This window comes from Ursus americanus, chromosome 3 (genome assembly GCF_024610735.1).
Source record: "Ursus americanus isolate L20-20 chromosome 3, mUrsAme1.1.p, whole genome shotgun sequence".
In the NCBI taxonomy this organism is placed as follows: Eukaryota; Metazoa; Chordata; class Mammalia; order Carnivora; family Ursidae; genus Ursus; species Ursus americanus.
In genome coordinates, this window is record NC_142129.1 from 61350654 (window position 1) to 61363879 (window position 13226).

Here is a 13226-nt window from a genome sequence, read left to right on the forward strand (position 1 = left end):
GTGGGGCTCGATTCCACAACGCCGGGATCACGCCCTGAGCCGAAGGCAGACGCTTAACCGCTGTGCCACCCAGGCGCCCCCTGCCTTCGGCTCAGGGAGTGATCCCCAGCGTTCTAGGATCGAGCCTCACATCAGGCTCCTCTGCTAGGAGTCTGCTTCTTCCTCTCACAGTCCCCCTGCTTGTGTTCCCTCTCTCGCTGGCTATCTCTCTCTGTCAAATACATAAATAAAATCTTAAAAAAAAGAAAGAAAGAAAGAAAGAAAGAAAGAAAGAAAGAAAGAAAGAAAGAAAGAAAGAAAGAAAGAAAGAAAGAAAGAAAGAAAGAAACTATGTTATTAAATACATACAGGTTTAGGACTATTTGGGCTTTGTGTTTAATTGACCCTTTTTCATTATGAAATACCTTTTTATATCTTTCAGTACTCCTTGCAGTAGTCTTCTTTGCCTGATATTATTATAGCCACATTAAATTTCTTTGTGTTATTGTTTCTATGTCTTCTTACATCATTTTCTTTTGTTTTAATGTTAAAAATATTTATTTTTCTAAAAGATTATATAAAAGTTGGGAAGAGAAAGGAGGATGTCAACTAGCCTACATCAAAACCTGGGCTAAAGAAAGACAAAGTGCTGCCTGGAGAAACTTGTAGCTGGAGCAGTCTGCAGAGATCAAGATGGCCACAGGCTGGCCAACAGAACCAGCAGTCTGGGTCAGCCACATTCATGAGCACCACCAAGGGGCAGCAGGGACAGCAAAGCTATTAGTCCCAACCATTCCTCCTGCTCAGGAAGGGAGAAGCAGGAGTTCACTCTTTAGACAGGTTCTGGATGGTCTTGTGCTCCTTCATGGCTTTCTCCCAACAGATGCCATTAAATTCCTCACTGACCACATTCCTGGCAGCGCCCTCATCCAGGCAGTCGGTGCGGGGAGGGGGGGGGGCTGCAAATCTGGAACCTCCAGGGTTTGAGCAGAGAGTGTAAAGGCTCTGAACATCCCATCTCTTACAGGGGTGTTGTGCTTTGTGCCTGTTGAATGTGTATGTGGTTTGGTCCCCTTCAGGAGCTTGAAGCGAGAAGCCAGAACAATGAAGTGTCTATTCTGCTTCTTCTCACAAATGCTGCAGGTACAGTCAAAGATGTGCACATCTGCTGAGGCCCAAACTTCGCTCTGGTATTGGAAGGTGTCCAGCAGCAGCTTTGTTGTGCCCTGGAAGATGACGCTCTGGAACATCCGCCAGTGCTCCCGCTGGTCACCCAGGTCCAGCCTGGCCACGGGGGTGTGAGGGTGGCTGGGGTTGGCAGCAGCTGTGACCGTGGAGGGGGCAGCACCGTGATCAGCGCCAGCTCTGGCTGCATTTGCCCAGGGCAGCCTCCTGGGCCCACCATGACTTCTGCTGGGCTCCTGTCCCCCAGCCTGCCATGTGGGGCGCCATGAGGCCAAGGTGGCTGATGGCCCTGGAGGACCCAGGCTGCTACTGTTATCCTTTTTTTTTTTTTTTACTTTTATTCTTTTATTTTCAATCTATATCTATATTTACAATGGATCTCTTTACAGAGCATATACTTAGATTTTGTTTTTAATCCATTTGCCTTTCTAGTGCTTAATCTATGTATATGTAATAACTAATGTAGTTGCATTTAACAACATCTCAATAATTGTTTCTCTTTTCTCCATCTGGTCATTGTTCCTTTTTTCATCTTTCCCTGCCTCCTTTAGAATTAATCAAATTTTTTTACTCCCTTTTATTTCTTCTTTTAGCTTGTTTACATTTTTATCACTTTTTAGAAGTTTCCCTAGAGGTTACAATATTCATCTTTTCCTCCATACGATCATCCTAGCATTAGTACTTTTATCACTTCCAAACAATGCAATAACCTGACAACAATTTAACTCCCCTTACATGCTTCTTGACATTTATGCCATTATAGTCATACATTTTACATTTCATATATTATAAACCACAAAGATATGATTATTGTTGTTTTAAATAACAATATCTTTCCATATTTACTCCTGTATTTATACTTTCCATTGCCCTTTATTTCTTCCTGAAATTTTACGCATCCATCTGGAATCACTATCCTTTACTGTGAAGAATTTCCTTCAGCATATTGTACGGGCTGTTTCCACTGGTGACTATAAGATTTTGTCTGAGAACTTATTTTATCCTTATTTTTTAATACTTTTCTAAATTTTTGAATGATTTTAAATTTATATGACAGTTGCAAGGATAGTTACTGTTTCCTTACAGTCTTCACCCAGATTCTCCCTAATGTTACCGTGTGACATAACCATGGCACACTTCAAAACTAAAACACTAATCCTACTAAAAAAACAAATAAATAAACACTAACACTACTATTAACTAAGCTACAGACTTTACTTATCTCACCATATTTTCCACTAATGTTCTTCTTCCACCCTAGGATACAATCTGAGATGATATACAGCATCTAGCAACTTTATCTTTCAAGAATATTTTACTGTGTATAAAATTCTGTATTGGTCATTATTTTCCTTTCAGCTCTTTAAAGATATCATTCTACTCTTACAGATTCCACAGTTTCTACCAAAAAATTAGTGATTATCCTTATTGCTCCCAGTTTAAAGATAATGTGTGTTTATTTTGCCTCTGGCTGACTTTAAGCTTTTTATTATACACTGGCTTTCAGCTGTTCACCATCATGTGCCTAGATACAGATTTCTTTGTACTTATCTTGATTACAGTTCACTGAGTCTCTTGTGCCTCTATGTTTTGTTTTTATTTTTAAATATTTATTTATTTGAGAGAGAGGAGTGAGCACAAGTGGGGGGAGGGGCAGAGGGAGAGAATCTTTAAGCAGACTCCCTGATGAGCGTGGAGCCCAATGCAGGCCTGATCTCACAACCCATGAGATCACGACCTGAGCCAAAACCAAGAGTCAGATGTTCAACTGACTAAGCCACCCAGGCAATCTTCTTGTATCTGTGTGTTGATATCTTCTTTCAATTTTGGAAAGTTCCCAGATGTTATCTCTACAAATGCTGATTCTGTCCAATTCTCTCTCAACTCTCCTGGAACTCCAACCACATGTATGTTGGAACTTTCCTCGGGTCTTGTGCCCCCTGTACTTTAATTTATTCTTTCCATTATTTTTCCTCTTTACTTGAGCTTCTATTGATACATCTTCAAGTCCCCTAACATTGCTTTCCACTATATCGAGATTGGTGTTAAGCCACAAAACTATTCTTATTTTTGGTTATTATATTTTTACTACTAAATGTCAATTTTATTCTCTTTTATAAATTTTAATCCTAAGTTAAAATTCTCATTCTTGAGGAAAGCAGAGTGGGGCAGGAGGTGGGAGGAGACAAGGGACTGCAATGAGCTTGAGGGAATGTGGAGGGGTGATGGAAGTGTTTTAAAACTAAATTGTAGGGGCGCCTGGGTGGCTCAGTCCTTAAGCGTCTGCCTTCAGCTCAGGTCATGATCCCGGGGTCCTGGGATCAAGCCCCAAGTCAGGCTCCCTGCTCAATGGGGAGCCTGCTTTTCCCTCTCCCTCTGCCGCTCCCCCTGCTTGTGCTCTCTCTCTCTCTGTGTCAAATAATTAAATAAAATCTTTTAAAAAAAAGAAAAGAAAAGAAACAATTGCAAATGGTCTCAAAAACAAGTCTTTTGCTTATAATGTTGAAAAAGGTCTGGAAATAGTAATGATACTCTAGATAATACACAATAATTGGCGTTACCAAACTAACCATGTCTGAAATGGCCAAGGTGCGGCCACTCTCCAGAACATACTAGTGAGAAAGCAGCAGATTCCTTTATTACGGCACTAGTTTTGTACACCTGGCATGAATATATATTCCAATTTTCCCTGGACAGTCCCAGTTTACATTTACAATCACTTAGTAACTACAAGCAGTGTCCCTTTTACTCACAAGCATATCATAGGTAAAGTGATAAATTATATCCCACCTTAGTTCATATATGGATGTGAGGCACGAAGAAAGACAACATTCCAATTTTCACTGTACCTCCTACCTCCCATGCTCGTATATGTCATTAGATCTTACTATCAGCATACCAGTGCGCTGGGTTTCTGAATCATGGCCCTGTTATGGTATCATTTGCCAAAATCAGGGGAAAATAAATGACTTGTATTCTAGGTATTCCTTAATAATTTATATCTGCAGCTTTAGAACTTTTTTCTGTTATGCTCATATGTCTACAGCTTTAAGAAAAGCACTGCCAAAAGTTCACCACCTTATACTCCCCATAGGTAACATGTAGTTCAGGTCTATTAAAATATGTTTATATATGAGTATAAACTGTTTATAGTTTTAAGACACTTAGATATGTACTTTTTTTCTTTTAGCATAATATAATAGATACTTCAAAAACAGAGTCAGGAAACAACTTTGGAATTTTCATCATTTTTATAGCTAGCATATAAAACAGGTTGCATTCAATTCTCCATGGAGTAAACTTTGGAAGTGAGGCTGAATTATTTGCAGATGACAAATTTTAGACCCTAAAACATGCTTGGTACATTGAAGAAAATCCTGTTAAATCACTTGAGCCATCAAGTTTTTCTTAAAGTGCCTCGATATGCTTTTGACTGATACCATCTGTTATCTACTGAAAAAATTATTTTCCTTTGGAAGGTATTCATCAAATTATAGGTGACATATTTGTTTGAGAATATACTAGACCATCTGGTTCTATAAAAACGTGTTTCCAAAAAATACTGCCATCCTATCTCAGCTACACCACCCGTATTTTTCAAGAGCTCTTTTTGTTACACTCCCAAAACAGAAACACATGATATTTTTGGCTCCTGGATAAAGAAACCAAGAAAAACATTTACAAAGAGATTTTTCTAAGCACCATGATATTTTACAGCTATTCACTAAAAGAATAAGTAGGTGACCAGCAGAATGGAGTGTGGAGAAGAAAGGGAGAAGGCATGGTGGATTCAATATTTCATATCCTGAACAGAAAGCCACTACAACAAAGACCTGACAAAATCCTCCCTGCATATATGAGCTTTGTAGAACACCAGGTATATTATCCTATTTATAATCAAGAAAACTAATTTTTCTGTTTATAGATATACTCTCATTCGTATTAGCATCCTGCAGTTGCTACTTGGAAATGTAAAAATTTATTTTCTTTTCCTAAGGGTGCTTTTTTGTTTATTAAAGTAATAAATGTGAAATGTAAGAATATAATCTCACTTCTGATTTTCTATTTGATTTTAGTAAACTTGCTTAAGGCCAAATTTTCTCTAACTATAAAATGGGCCAGTTTCTCATCACAACAAAGTTTATCTAAATCAGACCAACATTTCTTTTTAACACAGTGAATTAGAGCAATCGTTCTCAAACATTCATACTGTACATCTCACTGGTCTTCACAAGTGATGATAAACCACTGAAAGAAAAAAAAGAAGCTCAATAGTCCTAGTAAGGATAGTCATCTATTTTACCACATTTAAATGGTATAGTACTCATTTATTTATTTAAAATTATGTATTGAGCCCTTTCCATATGGCCAGCACTATTAAGCACTGAGGACCTACTAATGAACAAGAATAGTCCTACCCCTGCCCGTTGAAAGTCCAAAAAGTGAAAGAGGAATTATTTAATCAACAAAACAAATGTAAAATTGCCTGTGTAAGAAGAGTTTTGGAGGCATGAAGTACACTATGAGTGCATCATAGGGAGCTAGGAATTAGAAAGCTCACGGTAGCTGTCTCTGAGGAAGTCATACATGATACGAGATATGAAATGTGAGAAGTTAATTCAGTAAAGAAGAGAAGAGCATTGCAAAAGAAAAAACAGTCCCACCCTTGACTTGGACAGAACCTTCAGTGCAATATAATTCATAGTTTCTATCTGGAATATATACATTCCAGTTGACTGTCAGTTGACCTTTAACCAGATTCATTTCCCTTTCTGTCCGATCCATTCATGATTATTGAACGGTCCTTTTTTCCTATAAACATCACTACTGAGATAAATCTCTGAATTGCTTGCTAGAGATCTTTTCGGTTGTAGCAAAACTGTAATAAAATATTGACACAAGCTTGTAACTATCATCAGAAGTATTTATAACAGTTTTGGAGAACCCATAATGATTAGCTTTTCTCAAATGGACTTAAAGGGATTAAAGAACACTTCAAGCACACTGGTGAGATTCTTTCTGTTGCCCCAACCCTCTGGTACCTGAGCTTCTACTGGAAGTTGTTGCTGAGGCATGAAAAATGGCTCATTTTCAGAGTGCGTGCACATCAAAGTCCAATGGCTACTATATTTGTTTTCTATTGCCATAATAATAAATTACCACAAATAAGCAAATTAGCATCTTAAAACAACATCTATCTATTATCTCATGATTTTTTAAGTCAGAAGTATAGGTACTGTGTGGCTTAGTTGGTTCCTCTGCTTAGAGTCCCACAGGCTGAAATCAAGATGTCAGCTGAGCTGTGTTCCATTCTGGAGGCTCTGGGGATGAATCTTCTAAACTCCTTTAGGTTGTTGACCAAATTCAGTTCATGTGGTTGTAAGACTAGAAGATCTTTTCTTTGCTAGCTGTCAACTAGCCTCCCTGGACTCTTTAAATCTGCCTCCTTCCTTTGTCATGTGTGCCCCCTCCATCTTTAAACCAGCAACAATGCATCAGGTCCTTCTCACACTTCAAATCCTTCTGACTTTCCTTTCAGTGCCATCTCTTCCATCTCCAGCTAGAGGAACTCTCTTTTTTTACAGGCTCATAGATTCTATCACCCACATAATCCAGGATAATGTTTCTTTTAACATCTGTGAACTTAATTACATCTGCAAGGTCCCTTTTGCCATAATAGCATATTCATAGATTTCAAGGATTAGAGCATTGGCATATTTGGAGGTCCATTACTCAGCCATTTTAAAAGATGGTTACTTTTGAGACATCTTGCCATCCAAGGTAAGAGCTTTCAAAGGTAATTTGGGTCTATAATTTGGGTCCTATCAGTGACTTCCTCTAGAGCGAGAGTACGTGATTTTGCAGGTAGGGATACTAGATTCCCTCGGACAGGGGAACTAGATATGGTGCCTTAAGGTTTTGGTCAATGTCCTGTGTTGAGGAATTCTAGGGATGTGTGAGGAATCCATGATCATATATTGTCTTCTTCCTGCAGGGTTGTTTCTGGACACATTTGTGTCTTTTGATTAGAATATTATATTTCACTCAGGATTCTCTATATGTTTGCCTATGTGTCTAGGAAGCCACTTCTAGGTCCTTGTGTTTATAGTCAGCGAAATTCTCTGAAAACCTTTTAATATTCAGCTGCCCATTTGCTGAGAGCAGTGGTTCTCAAAATTTGGTCTTAGGATTCCTTTACATTCTTAAAAAAAATTGAGGATTCCAAACAGCCTTTTTAGAGGAGTTTTACCCATTGATTTTTAATATACTATAAATAAAAACTAAGAAAGGTTATAAATATTTATTATTTTACAAACTAATAAAAACAATTTCATACTAGCATAGCATATTTTATGAAAAAGAAATAAAATTTTCCAGAACAAAAATATATTTAGTGAGAAGACTAGCATTGTTTTACTTTCTCACAAAACTCTTTATTGTCAAATTTAATGGAAGATAAGCCGTATTTTCATACCTGCTTCTATGTTCGCCTATTGCAATACAGTTTTGGTTTAAGTAATAAGGAAAATCTGGACTACACAGATAAATAGTTAGAAAGGGGAGAATTCTTTAATAACTTTTCAGATAACTGAATATTCTTCATTGACACTAAAACTCTACTGTTATATGGAACTGATATGACACGAATGAAATTCTTAAACATCATTACATTAAACCCATTGTTCTACTTTGCATAAATGGATCTTTCTGACACCTATATGATTTTGTAATATCATATATTTGTCATTCGGAAAATGTGGATTCACTGAGTTATGCAGACCTTCCAAATGTTAACAAATTTCATTATAAAATAAAAACAGAAAAATCATTTTCATCAGTATCATCACCAATCTCAAAAGGAATTATTAGGCTATGAGCTTCCTACTGGCAGAGACAAGTTTTCCAAAATTCAAAATTTTACTTGAAATTTTATCATTGGCAACAAATACTATCAGATGTTTTTCTTTTTTTCTTTTTTTAAGATTTTACTTTTAATTAATCCCTATACCCAATGTGAGGCTTGAACTCATAAACCTGAGAGCAAGAGTCGCATGCTCTACCGACTGAGCCAGCCAGACACCCCTCAGATGTTTTTCTTGAAGTGACAGACTTGCTTTATTCATTTTCAGAGAAGTGACTGCCAACTACCCAAGTCTGAATAATCTGAATTTTTCCTTCAAGTAAAAACAGTATTCCATGAAAAATACCACTGGTTGCAGGGTTCATCATTCCTGTGACTGTGAGTCTACCTAAATCAAAACAAATAGGCCTTCCAGCCAACGGGACTCAGAGGACTTTTTATCTATTTACACATTATAGAGAAAAGCTCTGAGATACTTAAGAACATGTAAATTAGTAGAAATCATTTTAATTTACAATGGTACATTAAGTATTGCTGAGTAACAAACAATTCCAATATTTAAAATATTTTTTAAAAGGTTTATTATTCTTTACAATACTGTAGTTTGGCCAAATGTTTTGCTGGTTTTGCCTGAGCTCTTTCATGCAGCCAATTCAGTTGGAGGGTCATCTGTGCTAGAACATCCATGACGGCCTCACTCACATGTCAGACACTTGGTCCTGGTTCTCACTGGGAGCTTAGATTTTCCTCTAGCCTTTCATCTTCCAATAGGCTAGACTAGCTTGCTTACATGGTGATCTCAGGGCAAAATTCAAGAAAGTGAAAGTAGAAATTACCACATCCTATTGGTCAAAGCAAGTCACAGAGCTTGATGGAAGAGCCTGCAAAGACTTTAGGGCCATTTTTAATCTATAACAATGACCACTGAAGGTCTCTTTTAATATGACTACAACAAACCACTTTAGAGAAGCTTCACATTAAATAGCAACAAAATTTCTTGAAGTCAGTGTCTGCTCTAGAAGATGGAGGTAACTTATTCTCAAAAAGATAACACAAGTCTCAAGTGTGAAGTCCTCTTAAATACTATTTGATTGCTTTGTAAAGCAGTGCTTAAAGAAGGATGCGGACATGGCAAAAGGGCACAAGGGTTCCAACTGGCAAAATAACAAACAATTTCAGTGTCAAAATAAATAACAACAGTAATGGATTATGTCCCATTAAATAAGAGTCCATGAGTCCATTAATTTGTATTACTCAACTGAGGGAAAGAAGACTGTTCTACCTCACAGTAGTAGGCCAAGTAATAAATGAAGAAGGAATACTGGAATTGGACAAATCACCATTTGACAACCACCTATTAATAATTCCTCCAGGCAAATATCATCAATAAATACTCAAACTAGTGGATGCAAGCTTGATGAGGAGTACTGACAAGTTCTTAAAGTAAATCTCCATGAAGACATTTTAGTTACAGGAAAGAGAAACCTGGCAAACGTGACCTTAACCAAGTGGTCAAAGGTAGCTTTACCAGTAATGGGAAAAACAAATGTCATGTGCCTCCTAATAGTATGTACTCAGAAGAACATATCGTTCCTGTGATATTCTTGTCAGAATAGTACAGTCCAAATGTAATCAAGATGAAACCTCAGATAATCCTAATCTGAGGAAGATTTTACCAAAATAAATGAACTACACTTCTCAAAAATATCAAGCAGATGAAAGAAAAAGAATGATTTAGGAACTGTTGCAGACTCAAGGAAACTAAAAAGACATGACAGGTAAATGCAACATATGTTCCTGGATTGGATCTGGTGCTCTCAAGTGTGTTCTAAAGGATATTAGTGAGACAATTAGTGAAATTTGAATGAGGTTTTTGGATTAGATAATAATATTATACTGGTGTTAACTTCCTAATAATGATAATTGTGCAATGGTTATATAAGAAAATGTGTCCCTTAATAAGAAGTATACACTGAAGTGTTTATGATGCTATAAAGTATTATAGGTCTGCAACTTACTCTCAGATGCTTCAAAAATTATAATACTTAGATGTGTATTTACATAGAATATAACAAAGCAAGTGTGATTAAAATGTTAACATTTGCAGTTATCCATATGAGGGTAATTCACCTGGAGTTTTTTGTACAATCCTTACAACCTTTCCTGAAATAATTTTAAAATTTTCTGAAAATAATTTAAAATATAAAGATTAAATAAATAAAATCAATTTTAAAATTACTCTTCAAAATAAAGAATCTAAATTGTCTCTTTATGAACCAAAATATAACACGGTATATAAAACTCTGGAGAGCTAGTACCAAATTACTAAGTCAGCTTCTACTAGCTATTTTTACAACACTCTGGTATCACATATCCTAACATAAAGATAGGAACATTTTGGCTGCTACTTTTTAAGGCTAAATTCTGAAATCCAAAGCTTAGTGAAAAGCAAAAGTTCAATTGTGAAAGAGCCACTTTGGATGAAATTCAAGGTACATCAGAACATTGTCAAAAAAAGATAAAAGAAAAAAAGAACACTGCCAACATAACATCCTAGGAGACAGTTAGAAATCTGCAAAAAGTAAGTGTTAGTTTGAGAAATGTAGCAATTAGGGGATGCCCAAATTAGTCCAAATACATTTCAAAATCCCCAAGAAGTGTCAAGCCTTTTTTAATTCACCTGTATATTTGCAAAGAAATGAATCATTGAAAAAATGAATACCTAGGTAGAAACAATAACTTACACATTAATTGTGTTGCAGGGAAATTTTTTATGATTGGTTCTAAAATAATTATGCTCCCCTTAACAGAAAGGGACAACAAATCTCTGAAAAGGAAGTGACTGAATTTTATTAATGGTTAGGACCCTGGTGACTAAGATAAAAAAAAATAAAAGATATAAAAGATAAACAGTCATCAGGTCATCCTCAAGAAACTTTTAAAAAAAATTTATAAGAAATTTTTTAAAATATTAGTATATAACAGTTTTAACTATTGATAAATAATTTATAAATAAATATTTTATAGGGGTGCCTGGGTGGCTCAGTCTATTAAGCATCTGAATCTTGATCTCAGCTCAGGTCTTGACCTCAGGGTCAAGAGCTCAAGCCCCGCATTGGGTCATGAGCTCAAGCCCCACCTTAGGCCCCACACTGTGTGGAGCCTACTGACTAACTAACTAACTAAATATTTTCTATAAAATTACATTAATACTCCTAAGTATGGTAATACATGTACAAATGAAATATTACTACAGTGTAGGATAAAATGCAAACAACATTTCCGTTTATCCATGACTCTAATTTATTTTCTGACAGGGAGCCTAATTCATTGGCAACAACTTGTATTTGTCATACAGATCAGTAAGTAATTACTAATTATACTGAGATTTTAAGATTGCAAAGATGTAAATATGGATATAAAACCATGTTGAATTAAAATAATGAACATCTTAAACACTGTTGTTATAAACTTCAAGCAATGCTAAAAATTACCTAACTCCACAATTACTTTATTTGTATTATCTGAGTAAAATTTTAGGGATAAGTGTTTAATACCAAGTAGATTTACTGTTCTTTAATGTCAACTTAAATTGTAATTCTGAAACCCTTAATTAACTTTAAGACTTCAGACTTAATTAACTTTAAGACCTAAGGCTTAAAAATGTTTAAGTAATTAAAATAAATAGAAACTTCCTGCAACAAAGGATGTAGAACTTGGCAAGTAGGGACCTAGCAATAGTATAGTTACCACACAATTTTTATTTATGTAGTCTTATTTGTTATTCTTAATATATTTTTTAAAAGGATAAAATTAGGGGTGCTGCACGGCTCAGTCAGCTAAGCATCTGCCTTCAGCTCAGGTCATGATTCCAGTGGGACTGAGCCCTGCATCCTGCTCCCTGCTCAGCAGGGAGTCTGCCTCTCGCTCACTCCCTATGCCCTACTCCTGCCCCCTACTCCTCCCCCTACCTCTGCACAAGTTCTCTTGCTCACTCTCAAATAAATAAAAATAAATAAAAGAAGATAAAATCAGAAGAGTGAAAATATTGTCTTAAAATATGCTTATAAGAATAACTGTATTTTAACACTAATGATTTAAGCTTTAGTAGTATTATCTTATTATTGTGTAATACATGTATATATATTAAAAACATTTGGAGGTAGTAAGAGTAAATATTTTTTAAATATTTTATTTATTTATTTTTGAGAGAGAGAGAGAGAGAGTGCATGAGCAGTGGGGAGGGAGAAGCAGACTCCCTGCTGAGCAAGGAGCTTGATGCAGGAATCCAGAATCCATCCCAGGACCCTGCGATCATGACCTGAACAGAAGGCAGACACTTAACCAACTGAGCCACCTACACGCCCAGTAAGATTAAATTTAAAAGAAGCTATGTGTAATAGAGAAATTGAGCACCGGTGGCTCACAAATAAAATTGGTCTTTCAGTGTCCAGCCTGTTTTAAATAGAAAGCTGCACAAAAATATTTTTGTTTTCTTCATATTCTACCTAGATGTCAGGATTTTTGCCTAACCACTGCATATGTACTGTTAAAAAGGTTTATTGAATTTGATATTCAATAAATTCGTATTTGTAACTGTAAATAATTGTTGACATATTTGATAACTGTAAAATAATCATAAGCAAACAAATAGAAAATAAGGTATTTCTCACTTCTATAAAGCTAACATTCCTTTGGTACTTCTAATGTATTGCCATTCAGGTTAATAACACAGCCAATACTGCGGCTATTTCTTGTTCTTTGGAACTGTGATTTTATCCAACAATTTCATTGTTGATCCAGGATAAGGCCCCAAATTCCAAATAATAAAACTGACCAGGTGTTTCCTATGTTCAAATTATCTCTGGTACTGTCTTGAAATACAGACCCTCTCACCTTGTAAGAGAATTGGCCTTGGAAAGAAGGGATACTAGCAATAGTGAGTTAAAATAGATATGTTCCATATTTTCTTAAATGAAAAAGAGAAGCTCAACCCAATTAATCTCATCAGTGAAAGTGTTATTAATATGAATATAATTTAGTGAGTATATAACCCCTGAAAACAAATGAAAACATACTTAAGTTCATGAACATGGTCTGACACAGTGACTCCCAATAAATTGACTTGTAAGAAATTTTTTATTTTATTTAAAATTTTAATTTTAAAATACCTGGATTACGACCTCTGCTTCTGGCCAAC

At 35.9% G+C, this 13226-nt stretch overlaps 1 pseudogene; it reads right to left on the reverse strand.

Moving 5' to 3' along the window:
• Positions 1-804: 804 nt before the first annotated feature.
• LOC123788693 (centromere protein V pseudogene) lies at positions 805-1384 on the reverse strand (annotated as a pseudogene).
• Positions 1385-13226: the final 11842 nt, after the last annotated feature.